Source organism: Ranitomeya imitator, chromosome 4 (genome assembly GCF_032444005.1).
Source record: "Ranitomeya imitator isolate aRanImi1 chromosome 4, aRanImi1.pri, whole genome shotgun sequence".
Classification (NCBI taxonomy): domain Eukaryota; kingdom Metazoa; phylum Chordata; class Amphibia; order Anura; family Dendrobatidae; genus Ranitomeya; species Ranitomeya imitator.
This window is the reverse complement of record NC_091285.1, coordinates 453,838,593-453,852,902: the sequence shown is the minus strand read 5'-3', so window position 1 is coordinate 453,852,902 and position 14,310 is coordinate 453,838,593. Positions and strand designations below refer to the sequence as shown.

At 47.7% G+C, this 14,310-nt stretch overlaps 25 non-coding genes across 25 annotated transcripts; all 25 read right to left on the bottom strand.

The window, feature by feature from the left end:
* Window positions 1–53: 53 nt before the first annotated feature.
* On the bottom strand, window positions 54–125 carry TRNAD-GUC (transfer RNA aspartic acid (anticodon GUC)). Its single transcript has one exon. It is a non-coding gene; the product is annotated as a tRNA-Asp (tRNA).
* A 736-nt stretch (window positions 126–861) lies between these two features.
* On the bottom strand, window positions 862–935 carry TRNAI-AAU (transfer RNA isoleucine (anticodon AAU)). Its single transcript has one exon. It is a non-coding gene; the product is annotated as a tRNA-Ile (tRNA).
* Window positions 936–1,150: 215 nt separating this feature from the next.
* Window positions 1,151–1,222, bottom strand: TRNAD-GUC (transfer RNA aspartic acid (anticodon GUC)). The gene has a single exon. It is a non-coding gene; the product is annotated as a tRNA-Asp (tRNA).
* A 736-nt stretch (window positions 1,223–1,958) lies between these two features.
* TRNAI-AAU (transfer RNA isoleucine (anticodon AAU)) lies at window positions 1,959–2,032 on the bottom strand. Its single transcript has one exon. It is a non-coding gene; the product is annotated as a tRNA-Ile (tRNA).
* Window positions 2,033–2,247: 215 nt separating this feature from the next.
* Window positions 2,248–2,319, bottom strand: TRNAD-GUC (transfer RNA aspartic acid (anticodon GUC)). The gene has a single exon. It is a non-coding gene; the product is annotated as a tRNA-Asp (tRNA).
* A 736-nt stretch (window positions 2,320–3,055) lies between these two features.
* Window positions 3,056–3,129, bottom strand: TRNAI-AAU (transfer RNA isoleucine (anticodon AAU)). The gene has a single exon. It is a non-coding gene; the product is annotated as a tRNA-Ile (tRNA).
* Window positions 3,130–3,344: 215 nt separating this feature from the next.
* TRNAD-GUC (transfer RNA aspartic acid (anticodon GUC)) lies at window positions 3,345–3,416 on the bottom strand. The gene has a single exon. It is a non-coding gene; the product is annotated as a tRNA-Asp (tRNA).
* A 1,025-nt stretch (window positions 3,417–4,441) lies between these two features.
* TRNAD-GUC (transfer RNA aspartic acid (anticodon GUC)) lies at window positions 4,442–4,513 on the bottom strand. The gene has a single exon. It is a non-coding gene; the product is annotated as a tRNA-Asp (tRNA).
* Window positions 4,514–5,249: 736 nt separating this feature from the next.
* Window positions 5,250–5,323, bottom strand: TRNAI-AAU (transfer RNA isoleucine (anticodon AAU)). Its single transcript has one exon. It is a non-coding gene; the product is annotated as a tRNA-Ile (tRNA).
* A 215-nt stretch (window positions 5,324–5,538) lies between these two features.
* Window positions 5,539–5,610, bottom strand: TRNAD-GUC (transfer RNA aspartic acid (anticodon GUC)). Its single transcript has one exon. It is a non-coding gene; the product is annotated as a tRNA-Asp (tRNA).
* Window positions 5,611–6,346: 736 nt separating this feature from the next.
* TRNAI-AAU (transfer RNA isoleucine (anticodon AAU)) lies at window positions 6,347–6,420 on the bottom strand. The gene has a single exon. It is a non-coding gene; the product is annotated as a tRNA-Ile (tRNA).
* Window positions 6,421–6,636: 216 nt separating this feature from the next.
* TRNAD-GUC (transfer RNA aspartic acid (anticodon GUC)) lies at window positions 6,637–6,708 on the bottom strand. Its single transcript has one exon. It is a non-coding gene; the product is annotated as a tRNA-Asp (tRNA).
* A 736-nt stretch (window positions 6,709–7,444) lies between these two features.
* On the bottom strand, window positions 7,445–7,518 carry TRNAI-AAU (transfer RNA isoleucine (anticodon AAU)). Its single transcript has one exon. It is a non-coding gene; the product is annotated as a tRNA-Ile (tRNA).
* Window positions 7,519–7,733: 215 nt separating this feature from the next.
* Window positions 7,734–7,805, bottom strand: TRNAD-GUC (transfer RNA aspartic acid (anticodon GUC)). Its single transcript has one exon. It is a non-coding gene; the product is annotated as a tRNA-Asp (tRNA).
* Window positions 7,806–8,541: 736 nt separating this feature from the next.
* Window positions 8,542–8,615, bottom strand: TRNAI-AAU (transfer RNA isoleucine (anticodon AAU)). The gene has a single exon. It is a non-coding gene; the product is annotated as a tRNA-Ile (tRNA).
* A 215-nt stretch (window positions 8,616–8,830) lies between these two features.
* TRNAD-GUC (transfer RNA aspartic acid (anticodon GUC)) lies at window positions 8,831–8,902 on the bottom strand. The gene has a single exon. It is a non-coding gene; the product is annotated as a tRNA-Asp (tRNA).
* A 736-nt stretch (window positions 8,903–9,638) lies between these two features.
* On the bottom strand, window positions 9,639–9,712 carry TRNAI-AAU (transfer RNA isoleucine (anticodon AAU)). Its single transcript has one exon. It is a non-coding gene; the product is annotated as a tRNA-Ile (tRNA).
* A 215-nt stretch (window positions 9,713–9,927) lies between these two features.
* On the bottom strand, window positions 9,928–9,999 carry TRNAD-GUC (transfer RNA aspartic acid (anticodon GUC)). Its single transcript has one exon. It is a non-coding gene; the product is annotated as a tRNA-Asp (tRNA).
* A 736-nt stretch (window positions 10,000–10,735) lies between these two features.
* TRNAI-AAU (transfer RNA isoleucine (anticodon AAU)) lies at window positions 10,736–10,809 on the bottom strand. The gene has a single exon. It is a non-coding gene; the product is annotated as a tRNA-Ile (tRNA).
* A 215-nt stretch (window positions 10,810–11,024) lies between these two features.
* On the bottom strand, window positions 11,025–11,096 carry TRNAD-GUC (transfer RNA aspartic acid (anticodon GUC)). Its single transcript has one exon. It is a non-coding gene; the product is annotated as a tRNA-Asp (tRNA).
* Window positions 11,097–11,832: 736 nt separating this feature from the next.
* Window positions 11,833–11,906, bottom strand: TRNAI-AAU (transfer RNA isoleucine (anticodon AAU)). The gene has a single exon. It is a non-coding gene; the product is annotated as a tRNA-Ile (tRNA).
* Window positions 11,907–12,120: 214 nt separating this feature from the next.
* On the bottom strand, window positions 12,121–12,192 carry TRNAD-GUC (transfer RNA aspartic acid (anticodon GUC)). The gene has a single exon. It is a non-coding gene; the product is annotated as a tRNA-Asp (tRNA).
* A 736-nt stretch (window positions 12,193–12,928) lies between these two features.
* Window positions 12,929–13,002, bottom strand: TRNAI-AAU (transfer RNA isoleucine (anticodon AAU)). Its single transcript has one exon. It is a non-coding gene; the product is annotated as a tRNA-Ile (tRNA).
* Window positions 13,003–13,217: 215 nt separating this feature from the next.
* On the bottom strand, window positions 13,218–13,289 carry TRNAD-GUC (transfer RNA aspartic acid (anticodon GUC)). Its single transcript has one exon. It is a non-coding gene; the product is annotated as a tRNA-Asp (tRNA).
* Window positions 13,290–14,025: 736 nt separating this feature from the next.
* On the bottom strand, window positions 14,026–14,099 carry TRNAI-AAU (transfer RNA isoleucine (anticodon AAU)). The gene has a single exon. It is a non-coding gene; the product is annotated as a tRNA-Ile (tRNA).
* Between the last annotated feature and the right edge of the window lie 211 nt (window positions 14,100–14,310).

Below are 14,310 nucleotides of genomic sequence, written 5' to 3'. Positions count from 1 at the left end.
TTATTGCCAGCAGGATCAGCTTCTCGGAGCAAATTCAAGAATATAAGAGAGGCCTCCCCGTCGGGGAATCGAACCCCGGTCTCCCGCGTGACAGGCGGGGATACTTACCACTATACTAACGAGGATTGGCTGTGCCGTCACCTCTGGCATCGCACTCCGAGAAAGTGCACACGCGGTATGTGAATGATCAGATGAACCCCTGTTGGCCAGGCTCCTTTTTCGTTTTGGCACTTTCAGACAAGGGAGGCGAGACTGTGAAGAAAACTGCAATTTTTGGGAGAGAGAGCAGCCGCCCTAATGATGGCAAAGCTGTCTATAGTGTCTGGGAGCTTTTGTCAAACTTTTGCTCGGCAGACCAATAATGGCCTCATTCAGACAGCTGTATTTTCAGGACGGCATACTGACCCTAGCATGACCTAATATCAAGTCTAGTAAGTTAAAGATTGCCACAGCTACATTGATACATCACCAGAACCGCCGTCAGTGCCTGGCTGCGGAAACAGCACTTCCATCAGCATATGACTACATCAGCATATGAGTTCAACACAAGACCCATCATCAGTACATGAATACAGCACCAGAGACACCATCAGCACATAAACACAGCACCAAGCTTAACACAGAGATCCATTGCAATGGCGCAATGGTCAACAGCAAAATACGCTGCAACTATACTATCTGCTTGCTACAGGCTTCAAATAACACCACCACACCATAGGGACAACTACTTCTGCAAATCAGTTAGGCATGCAATTCTACACAGAAAGCACTATGAACAAAACGCGGAGTAAAAAGAAACAAGCTTCAGCATCGACCTACCTGGGATGAAACGAGTGCACGGGACCTCTAAAAAGCTGTGCTTGGCCCGTACGGGGATCGAACCCGCGACCTTGGCGTTATTAGCACCACGCTCTAACCAACTGAGCTAACCGGCCATGGGTGGGGCGTTTATCCCCTACGCAAAGAACTGGAAATAGGTATGAGCGCAAATAATTCCGTTTTGGGGGGGGGATGGATTTATCACACAATGTAGAGACTTCTGGTGGCAGTAAAGTGACAATCAAACAATAAAATATCAAAAGCCCCTGAATATGAATTTATTGCCAGCAGGATCAGCTTCTCGGAGCAAATTCAAGAATATAAGAGAGGCCTCCCCGTCGGGGAATCGAACCCCGGTCTCCCGCGTGACAGGCGGGGATACTTACCACTATACTAACGAGGATTGGCTGTGCCGTCACCTCTGGCATCGCACTCCGAGAAAGTGCACACGCGGTATGTGAATGATCAGATGAACCCCTGTTGGCCAGGCTCCTTTTTCGTTTTGGCACTTTCAGACAAGGGAGGCGAGACTGTGAAGAAAACTGCAATTTTTGGGAGAGAGAGCAGCCGCCCTAATGATGGCAAAGCTGTCTATAGTGTCTGGGAGCTTTTGTCAAACTTTTGCTCGGCAGACCAATAATGGCCTCATTCAGACAGCTGTATTTTCAGGACGGCATACTGACCCTAGCATGACCTAATATCAAGTCTAGTAAGTTAAAGATTGCCACAGCTACATTGATACATCACCAGAACCGCCGTCAGTGCCTGGCTGCGGAAACAGCACTTCCATCAGCATATGACTACATCAGCATATGAGTTCAACACAAGACCCATCATCAGTACATGAATACAGCACCAGAGACACCATCAGCACATAAACACAGCACCAAGCTTAACACAGAGATCCATTGCAATGGCGCAATGGTCAACAGCAAAATACGCTGCAACTATACTATCTGCTTGCTACAGGCTTCAAATAACACCACCACACCATAGGGACAACTACTTCTGCAAATCAGTTAGGCATGCAATTCTACACAGAAAGCACTATGAACAAAACGCGGAGTAAAAAGAAACAAGCTTCAGCATCGACCTACCTGGGATGAAACGAGTGCACGGGACCTCTAAAAAGCTGTGCTTGGCCCGTACGGGGATCGAACCCGCGACCTTGGCGTTATTAGCACCACGCTCTAACCAACTGAGCTAACCGGCCATGGGTGGGGCGTTTATCCCCTACGCAAAGAACTGGAAATAGGTATGAGCGCAAATAATTCCGTTTTGGGGGGGGGATGGATTTATCACACAATGTAGAGACTTCTGGTGGCAGTAAAGTGACAATCAAACAATAAAATATCAAAAGCCCCTGAATATGAATTTATTGCCAGCAGGATCAGCTTCTCGGAGCAAATTCAAGAATATAAGAGAGGCCTCCCCGTCGGGGAATCGAACCCCGGTCTCCCGCGTGACAGGCGGGGATACTTACCACTATACTAACGAGGATTGGCTGTGCCGTCACCTCTGGCATCGCACTCCGAGAAAGTGCACACGCGGTATGTGAATGATCAGATGAACCCCTGTTGGCCAGGCTCCTTTTTCGTTTTGGCACTTTCAGACAAGGGAGGCGAGACTGTGAAGAAAACTGCAATTTTTGGGAGAGAGAGCAGCCGCCCTAATGATGGCAAAGCTGTCTATAGTGTCTGGGAGCTTTTGTCAAACTTTTGCTCGGCAGACCAATAATGGCCTCATTCAGACAGCTGTATTTTCAGGACGGCATACTGACCCTAGCATGACCTAATATCAAGTCTAGTAAGTTAAAGATTGCCACAGCTACATTGATACATCACCAGAACCGCCGTCAGTGCCTGGCTGCGGAAACAGCACTTCCATCAGCATATGACTACATCAGCATATGAGTTCAACACAAGACCCATCATCAGTACATGAATACAGCACCAGAGACACCATCAGCACATAAACACAGCACCAAGCTTAACACAGAGATCCATTGCAATGGCGCAATGGTCAACAGCAAAATACGCTGCAACTATACTATCTGCTTGCTACAGGCTTCAAATAACACCACCACACCATAGGGACAACTACTTCTGCAAATCAGTTAGGCATGCAATTCTACACAGAAAGCACTATGAACAAAACGCGGAGTAAAAAGAAACAAGCTTCAGCATCGACCTACCTGGGATGAAACGAGTGCACGGGACCTCTAAAAAGCTGTGCTTGGCCCGTACGGGGATCGAACCCGCGACCTTGGCGTTATTAGCACCACGCTCTAACCAACTGAGCTAACCGGCCATGGGTGGGGCGTTTATCCCCTACGCAAAGAACTGGAAATAGGTATGAGCGCAAATAATTCCGTTTTGGGGGGGGGATGGATTTATCACACAATGTAGAGACTTCTGGTGGCAGTAAAGTGACAATCAAACAATAAAATATCAAAAGCCCCTGAATATGAATTTATTGCCAGCAGGATCAGCTTCTCGGAGCAAATTCAAGAATATAAGAGAGGCCTCCCCGTCGGGGAATCGAACCCCGGTCTCCCGCGTGACAGGCGGGGATACTTACCACTATACTAACGAGGATTGGCTGTGCCGTCACCTCTGGCATCGCACTCCGAGAAAGTGCACACGCGGTATGTGAATGATCAGATGAACCCCTGTTGGCCAGGCTCCTTTTTCGTTTTGGCACTTTCAGACAAGGGAGGCGAGACTGTGAAGAAAACTGCAATTTTTGGGAGAGAGAGCAGCCGCCCTAATGATGGCAAAGCTGTCTATAGTGTCTGGGAGCTTTTGTCAAACTTTTGCTCGGCAGACCAATAATGGCCTCATTCAGACAGCTGTATTTTCAGGACGGCATACTGACCCTAGCATGACCTAATATCAAGTCTAGTAAGTTAAAGATTGCCACAGCTACATTGATACATCACCAGAACCGCCGTCAGTGCCTGGCTGCGGAAACAGCACTTCCATCAGCATATGACTACATCAGCATATGAGTTCAACACAAGACCCATCATCAGTACATGAATACAGCACCAGAGACACCATCAGCACATAAACACAGCACCAAGCTTAACACAGAGATCCATTGCAATGGCGCAATGGTCAACAGCAAAATACGCTGCAACTATACTATCTGCTTGCTACAGGCTTCAAATAACACCACCACACCATAGGGACAACTACTTCTGCAAATCAGTTAGGCATGCAATTCTACACAGAAAGCACTATGAACAAAACGCGGAGTAAAAAGAAACAAGCTTCAGCATCGACCTACCTGGGATGAAACGAGTGCACGGGACCTCTAAAAAGCTGTGCTTGGCCCGTACGGGGATCGAACCCGCGACCTTGGCGTTATTAGCACCATGCTCTAACCAACTGAGCTAACCGGCCATGGGTGGGGCGTTTATCCCCTACGCAAAGAACTGGAAATAGGTATGAGCGCAAATAATTCCGTTTTGGGGGGGGGATGGATTTATCACACAATGTAGAGACTTCTGGTGGCAGTAAAGTGACAATCAAACAATAAAATATCAAAAGCCCCTGAATATGAATTTATTGCCAGCAGGATCAGCTTCTCGGAGCAAATTCAAGAATATAAGAGAGGCCTCCCCGTCGGGGAATCGAACCCCGGTCTCCCGCGTGACAGGCGGGGATACTTACCACTATACTAACGAGGATTGGCTGTGCCGTCACCTCTGGCATCGCACTCCGAGAAAGTGCACACGCGGTATGTGAATGATCAGATGAACCCCTGTTGGCCAGGCTCCTTTTTCGTTTTGGCACTTTCAGACAAGGGAGGCGAGACTGTGAAGAAAACTGCAATTTTTGGGAGAGAGAGCAGCCGCCCTAATGATGGCAAAGCTGTCTATAGTGTCTGGGAGCTTTTGTCAAACTTTTGCTCGGCAGACCAATAATGGCCTCATTCAGACAGCTGTATTTTCAGGACGGCATACTGACCCTAGCATGACCTAATATCAAGTCTAGTAAGTTAAAGATTGCCACAGCTACATTGATACATCACCAGAACCGCCGTCAGTGCCTGGCTGCGGAAACAGCACTTCCATCAGCATATGACTACATCAGCATATGAGTTCAACACAAGACCCATCATCAGTACATGAATACAGCACCAGAGACACCATCAGCACATAAACACAGCACCAAGCTTAACACAGAGATCCATTGCAATGGCGCAATGGTCAACAGCAAAATACGCTGCAACTATACTATCTGCTTGCTACAGGCTTCAAATAACACCACCACACCATAGGGACAACTACTTCTGCAAATCAGTTAGGCATGCAATTCTACACAGAAAGCACTATGAACAAAACGCGGAGTAAAAAGAAACAAGCTTCAGCATCGACCTACCTGGGATGAAACGAGTGCACGGGACCTCTAAAAAGCTGTGCTTGGCCCGTACGGGGATCGAACCCGCGACCTTGGCGTTATTAGCACCACGCTCTAACCAACTGAGCTAACCGGCCATGGGTGGGGCGTTTATCCCCTACGCAAAGAACTGGAAATAGGTATGAGCGCAAATAATTCCGTTTTGGGGGGGGGATGGATTTATCACACAATGTAGAGACTTCTGGTGGCAGTAAAGTGACAATCAAACAATAAAATATCAAAAGCCCCTGAATATGAATTTATTGCCAGCAGGATCAGCTTCTCGGAGCAAATTCAAGAATATAAGAGAGGCCTCCCCGTCGGGGAATCGAACCCCGGTCTCCCGCGTGACAGGCGGGGATACTTACCACTATACTAACGAGGATTGGCTGTGCCGTCACCTCTGGCATCGCACTCCGAGAAAGTGCACACGCGGTATGTGAATGATCAGATGAACCCCTGTTGGCCAGGCTCCTTTTTCGTTTTGGCACTTTCAGACAAGGGAGGCGAGACTGTGAAGAAAACTGCAATTTTTGGGAGAGAGAGCAGCCGCCCTAATGATGGCAAAGCTGTCTATAGTGTCTGGGAGCTTTTGTCAAACTTTTGCTCGGCAGACCAATAATGGCCTCATTCAGACAGCTGTATTTTCAGGACGGCATACTGACCCTAGCATGACCTAATATCAAGTCTAGTAAGTTAAAGATTGCCACAGCTACATTGATACATCACCAGAACCGCCGTCAGTGCCTGGCTGCGGAAACAGCACTTCCATCAGCATATGACTACATCAGCATATGAGTTCAACACAAGACCCATCATCAGTACATGAATACAGCACCAGAGACACCATCAGCACATAAACACAGCACCAAGCTTAACACAGAGATCCATTGCAATGGCGCAATGGTCAACAGCAAAATACGCTGCAACTATACTATCTGCTTGCTACAGGCTTCAAATAACACCACCACACCATAGGGACAACTACTTCTGCAAATCAGTTAGGCATGCAATTCTACACAGAAAGCACTATGAACAAAACGCGGAGTAAAAAGAAACAAGCTTCAGCATCGACCTACCTGGGATGAAACGAGTGCACGGGACCTCTAAAAAGCTGTGCTTGGCCCGTACGGGGATCGAACCCGCGACCTTGGCGTTATTAGCACCACGCTCTAACCAACTGAGCTAACCGGCCATGGGTGGGGCGTTTATCCCCTACGCAAAGAACTGGAAATAGGTATGAGCGCAAATAATTCCGTTTTGGGGGGGGGGATGGATTTATCACACAATGTAGAGACTTCTGGTGGCAGTAAAGTGACAATCAAACAATAAAATATCAAAAGCCCCTGAATATGAATTTATTGCCAGCAGGATCAGCTTCTCGGAGCAAATTCAAGAATATAAGAGAGGCCTCCCCGTCGGGGAATCGAACCCCGGTCTCCCGCGTGACAGGCGGGGATACTTACCACTATACTAACGAGGATTGGCTGTGCCGTCACCTCTGGCATCGCACTCCGAGAAAGTGCACACGCGGTATGTGAATGATCAGATGAACCCCTGTTGGCCAGGCTCCTTTTTCGTTTTGGCACTTTCAGACAAGGGAGGCGAGACTGTGAAGAAAACTGCAATTTTTGGGAGAGAGAGCAGCCGCCCTAATGATGGCAAAGCTGTCTATAGTGTCTGGGAGCTTTTGTCAAACTTTTGCTCGGCAGACCAATAATGGCCTCATTCAGACAGCTGTATTTTCAGGACGGCATACTGACCCTAGCATGACCTAATATCAAGTCTAGTAAGTTAAAGATTGCCACAGCTACATTGATACATCACCAGAACCGCCGTCAGTGCCTGGCTGCGGAAACAGCACTTCCATCAGCATATGACTACATCAGCATATGAGTTCAACACAAGACCCATCATCAGTACATGAATACAGCACCAGAGACACCATCAGCACATAAACACAGCACCAAGCTTAACACAGAGATCCATTGCAATGGCGCAATGGTCAACAGCAAAATACGCTGCAACTATACTATCTGCTTGCTACAGGCTTCAAATAACACCACCACACCATAGGGACAACTACTTCTGCAAATCAGTTAGGCATGCAATTCTACACAGAAAGCACTATGAACAAAACGCGGAGTAAAAAGAAACAAGCTTCAGCATCGACCTACCTGGGATGAAACGAGTGCACGGGACCTCTAAAAAGCTGTGCTTGGCCCGTACGGGGATCGAACCCGCGACCTTGGCGTTATTAGCACCACGCTCTAACCAACTGAGCTAACCGGCCATGGGTGGGGCGTTTATCCCCTACGCAAAGAACTGGAAATAGGTATGAGCGCAAATAATTCCGTTTTGGGGGGGGGATGGATTTATCACACAATGTAGAGACTTCTGGTGGCAGTAAAGTGACAATCAAACAATAAAATATCAAAAGCCCCTGAATATGAATTTATTGCCAGCAGGATCAGCTTCTCGGAGCAAATTCAAGAATATAAGAGAGGCCTCCCCGTCGGGGAATCGAACCCCGGTCTCCCGCGTGACAGGCGGGGATACTTACCACTATACTAACGAGGATTGGCTGTGCCGTCACCTCTGGCATCGCACTCCGAGAAAGTGCACACGCGGTATGTGAATGATCAGATGAACCCCTGTTGGCCAGGCTCCTTTTTCGTTTTGGCACTTTCAGACAAGGGAGGCGAGACTGTGAAGAAAACTGCAATTTTTGGGAGAGAGAGCAGCCGCCCTAATGATGGCAAAGCTGTCTATAGTGTCTGGGAGCTTTTGTCAAACTTTTGCTCGGCAGACCAATAATGGCCTCATTCAGACAGCTGTATTTTCAGGACGGCATACTGACCGTAGCATGACCTAATATCAAGTCTAGTAAGTTAAAGATTGCCACAGCTACATTGATACATCACCAGAACCGCCGTCAGTGCCTGGCTGCGGAAACAGCACTTCCATCAGCATATGACTACATCAGCATATGAGTTCAACACAAGACCCATCATCAGTACATGAATACAGCACCAGAGACACCATCAGCACATAAACACAGCACCAAGCTTAACACAGAGATCCATTGCAATGGCGCAATGGTCAACAGCAAAATACGCTGCAACTATACTATCTGCTTGCTACAGGCTTCAAATAACACCACCACACCATAGGGACAACTACTTCTGCAAATCAGTTAGGCATGCAATTCTACACAGAAAGCACTATGAACAAAACGCGGAGTAAAAAGAAACAAGCTTCAGCATCGACCTACCTGGGATGAAACGAGTGCACGGGACCTCTAAAAAGCTGTGCTTGGCCCGTACGGGGATCGAACCCGCGACCTTGGCGTTATTAGCACCACGCTCTAACCAACTGAGCTAACCGGCCATGGGTGGGGCGTTTATCCCCTACGCAAAGAACTGGAAATAGGTATGAGCGCAAATAATTCCGTTTTGGGGGGGGGATGGATTTATCACACAATGTAGAGACTTCTGGTGGCAGTAAAGTGACAATCAAACAATAAAATATCAAAAGCCCCTGAATATGAATTTATTGCCAGCAGGATCAGCTTCTCGGAGCAAATTCAAGAATATAAGAGAGGCCTCCCCGTCGGGGAATCGAACCCCGGTCTCCCGCGTGACAGGCGGGGATACTTACCACTATACTAACGAGGATTGGCTGTGCCGTCACCTCTGGCATCGCACTCCGAGAAAGTGCACACGCGGTATGTGAATGATCAGATGAACCCCTGTTGGCCAGGCTCCTTTTTCGTTTTGGCACTTTCAGACAAGGGAGGCGAGACTGTGAAGAAAACTGCAATTTTTGGGAGAGAGAGCAGCCGCCCTAATGATGGCAAAGCTGTCTATAGTGTCTGGGAGCTTTTGTCAAACTTTTGCTCGGCAGACCAATAATGGCCTCATTCAGACAGCTGTATTTTCAGGACGGCATACTGACCCTAGCATGACCTAATATCAAGTCTAGTAAGTTAAAGATTGCCACAGCTACATTGATACATCACCAGAACCGCCGTCAGTGCCTGGCTGCGGAAACAGCACTTCCATCAGCATATGACTACATCAGCATATGAGTTCAACACAAGACCCATCATCAGTACATGAATACAGCACCAGAGACACCATCAGCACATAAACACAGCACCAAGCTTAACACAGAGATCCATTGCAATGGCGCAATGGTCAACAGCAAAATACGCTGCAACTATACTATCTGCTTGCTACAGGCTTCAAATAACACCACCACACCATAGGGACAACTACTTCTGCAAATCAGTTAGGCATGCAATTCTACACAGAAAGCACTATGAACAAAACGCGGAGTAAAAAGAAACAAGCTTCAGCATCGACCTACCTGGGATGAAACGAGTGCACGGGACCTCTAAAAAGCTGTGCTTGGCCCGTACGGGGATCGAACCCGCGACCTTGGCGTTATTAGCACCACGCTCTAACCAACTGAGCTAACCGGCCATGGGTGGGGCGTTTATCCCCTACGCAAAGAACTGGAAATAGGTATGAGCGCAAATAATTCCGTTTTGGGGGGGGGATGGATTTATCACACAATGTAGAGACTTCTGGTGGCAGTAAAGTGACAATCAAACAATAAAATATCAAAAGCCCCTGAATATGAATTTATTGCCAGCAGGATCAGCTTCTCGGAGCAAATTCAAGAATATAAGAGAGGCCTCCCCGTCGGGGAATCGAACCCCGGTCTCCCGCGTGACAGGCGGGGATACTTACCACTATACTAACGAGGATTGGCTGTGCCGTCACCTCTGGCATCGCACTCCGAGAAAGTGCACACGCGGTATGTGAATGATCAGATGAACCCCTGTTGGCCAGGCTCCTTTTTCGTTTTGGCACTTTCAGACAAGGGAGGCGAGACTGTGAAGAAAACTGCAATTTTTGGGAGAGAGAGCAGCCGCCCTAATGATGGCAAAGCTGTCTATAGTGTCTGGGAGCTTTTGTCAAACTTTTGCTCGGCAGACCAATAATGGCCTCATTCAGACAGCTGTATTTTCAGGACGGCATACTGACCCTAGCATGACCTAATATCAAGTCTAGTAAGTTAAAGATTGCCACAGCTACATTGATACATCACCAGAACCGCCGTCAGTGCCTGGCTGCGGAAACAGCACTTCCATCAGCATATGACTACATCAGCATATGAGTTCAACACAAGACCCATCATCAGTACATGAATACAGCACCAGAGACACCATCAGCACATAAACACAGCACCAAGCTTAACACAGAGATCCATTGCAATGGCGCAATGGTCAACAGCAAAATACGCTGCAACTATACTATCTGCTTGCTACAGGCTTCAAATAACACCACCACACCATAGGGACAACTACTTCTGCAAATCAGTTAGGCATGCAATTCTACACAGAAAGCACTATGAACAAAACGCGGAGTAAAAAGAAACAAGCTTCAGCATCGACCTACCTGGGATGAAACGAGTGCACGGGACCTCTAAAAAGCTGTGCTTGGCCCGTACGGGGATCGAACCCGCGACCTTGGCGTTATTAGCACCACGCTCTAACCAACTGAGCTAACCGGCCATGGGTGGGGCGTTTATCCCCTACGCAAAGAACTGGAAATAGGTATGAGCGCAAATAATTCCGTTTTGGGGGGGGGATGGATTTATCACACAATGTAGAGACTTCTGGTGGCAGTAAAGTGACAATCAAACAATAAAATATCAAAAGCCCCTGAATATGAATTTATTGCCAGCAGGATCAGCTTCTCGGAGCAAATTCAAGAATATAAGAGAGGCCTCCCCGTCGGGGAATCGAACCCCGGTCTCCCGCGTGACAGGCGGGGATACTTACCACTATACTAACGAGGATTGGCTGTGCCGTCACCTCTGGCATCGCACTCCGAGAAAGTGCACACGCGGTATGTGAATGATCAGATGAACCCCTGTTGGCCAGGCTCCTTTTTCGTTTTGGCACTTTCAGACAAGGGAGGCGAGACTGTGAAGAAAACTGCAATTTTTGGGAGAGAGAGCAGCCGCCCTAATGATGGCAAAGCTGTCTATAGTGTCTGGGAGCTTTTGTCAAACTTTTGCTCGGCAGACCAATAATGGCCTCATTCAGACAGCTGTATTTTCAGGACGGCATACTGACCCTAGCATGACCTAATATCAAGTCTAGTAAGTTAAAGATTGCCACAACTACATTGATACATCACCAGAACCGCCGTCAGTGCCTGGCTGCGGAAACAGCACTTCCATCAGCATATGACTACATCAGCATATGAGTTCAACACAAGACCCATCATCAGTACATGAATACAGCACCAGAGACACCATCAGCACATAAACACAGCACCAAGCTTAACACAGAGATCCATTGCAATGGCGCAATGGTCAACAGCAAAATACGCTGCAACTATACTATCTGCTTGCTACAGGCTTCAAATAACACCACCACACCATAGGGACAACTACTTCTGCAAATCAGTTAGGCATGCAATTCTACACAGAAAGCACTATGAACAAAACGCGGAGTAAAAAGAAACAAGCTTCAGCATCGACCTACCTGGGATGAAACGAGTGCACGGGACCTCTAAAAAGCTGTGCTTGGCCCGTACGGGGATCGAACCCGCGACCTTGGCGTTATTAGCACCACGCTCTAACCAACTGAGCTAACCGGCCATGGGTGGGGCGTTTATCCCCTACGCAAAGAACTGGAAATAGGTATGAGCGCAAATAATTCCGTTTTGGGGGGGGATGGATTTATCACACAATGTAGAGACTTCTGGTGGCAGTAAAGTGACAATCAAACAATAAAATATCAAAAGCCCCTGAATATGAATTTATTGCCAGCAGGATCAGCTTCTCGGAGCAAATTCAAGAATATAAGAGAGGCCTCCCCGTCGGGGAATCGAACCCCGGTCTCCCGCGTGACAGGCGGGGATACTTACCACTATACTAACGAGGATTGGCTGTGCCGTCACCTCTGGCATCGCACTCCGAGAAAGTGCACACGCGGTATGTGAATGATCAGATGAACCCCTGTTGGCCAGGCTCCTTTTTCGTTTTGGCACTTTCAGACAAGGGAGGCGAGACTGTGAAGAAAACTGCAATTTTTGGGAGAGAGAGCAGCCGCCCTAATGATGGCAAAGCTGTCTATAGTGTCTGGGAGCTTTTGTCAAACTTTTGCTCGGCAGACCAATAATGGCCTCATTCAGACAGCTGTATTTTCAGGACGGCATACTGACCGTAGCATGACCTAATATCAAGTCTAGTAAGTTAAAGATTGCCACAGCTACATTGATACATCACCAGAACCGCCGTCAGTGCCTGGCTGCGGAAACAGCACTTCCATCAGCATATGACTACATCAGCATATGAGTTCAACACAAGACCCATCATCAGTACATGAATACAGCACCAGAGACACCATCAGCACATAAACACAGCACCAAGCTTAACACAGAGATCCATTGCAATGGCGCAATGGTCAACAGCAAAATACGCTGCAACTATACTATCTGCTTGCTACAGGCTTCAAATAACACCACCACACCATAGGGACAACTACTTCTGCAAATCAGTTAGGCATGCAATTCTACACAGAAAGCACTATGAACAAAACGCGGAGTAAAAAGAAACAAGCTTCAGCATCGACCTACCTGGGATGAAACGAGTGCACGGGACCTCTAAAAAGCTGTGCTTGGCCCGTACGGGGATCGAACCCGCGACCTTGGCGTTATTAGCACCACGCTCTAACCAACTGAGCTAACCGGCCATGGGTGGGGCGTTTATCCCCTACGCAAAGAACTGGAAATAGGTATGAGCGCAAATAATTCCGTTTTGGGGGGGGGATGGATTTATCACACAATGTAGAGACTTCTGGTGGCAGTAAAGTGACAATCAAACAATAAAATATCAAAAGCCCCTGAATATGAATTTATTGCCAGCAGGATCAGCTTCTCGGAGCAAATTCAAGAATATAAGAGAGGCCTCCCCGTCGGGGAATCGAACCCCGGTCTCCCGCGTGACAGGCGGGGATACTTACCACTATACTAACGAGGATTGGCTGTGCCGTCACCTCTGGCATCGCACTCCGAGAAAGTGCACACGCGGTATGTGAATGATCAGATGAACCCCTGTTGGCCAGGCTCCTTTTTCGTTTTGGCACTTTCAGACAAGGGAGGCGAGACTGTGAAGAAAACTGCAATTTTTGGGAGAGAGAGCAGCCGCCCTAATGATGGCAAAGCTGTCTATAGTGTCTGGGAGCTTTTGTCAAACTTTTGCTCGGCAGACCAATAATGGCCTCATTCAGACAGCTGTATTTTCAGGACGGCATACTGACCCTAGCATGACCTAATATCAAGTCTAGTAAGTTAAAGATTGCCACAGCTACATTGATACATCACCAGAACCGCCGTCAGTGCCTGGCTGCGGAAACAGCACTTCCATCAGCATATGACTACATCAGCATATGAGTTCAACACAAGACCCATCATCAGTACATGAATACAGCACCAGAGACACCATCAGCACATAAACACAGCACCAAGCTTAACACAGAGATCCATTGCAATGGCGCAATGGTCAACAGCAAAATACGCTGCAACTATACTATCTGCTTGCTACAGGCTTCAAATAACACCACCACACCATAGGGACAACTACTTCTGCAAATCAGTTAGGCATGCAATTCTACACAGAAAGCACTATGAACAAAACGCGGAGTAAAAAGAAACAAGCTTCAGCATCGACCTACCTGGGATGAAACGAGTGCACGGGACCTCTAAAAAGCTGTGCTTGGCCCGTACGGGGATCGAACCCGCGACCTTGGCGTTATTAGCACCACGCTCTAACCAACTGAGCTAACCGGCCATGGGTGGGGCGTTTATCCCCTACGCAAAGAACTGGAAATAGGTATGAGCGCAAATAATTCCGTTTTGGGGGGGGGATGGATTTATCACACAATGTAGAGACTTCTGGTGGCAGTAAAGTGACAATCAAACAATAAAATATCAAAAGCCCCTGAATATGAATTTATTGCCAGCAGGATCAGCTTCTCGGAGCAAATTCAAGAATATAAGAG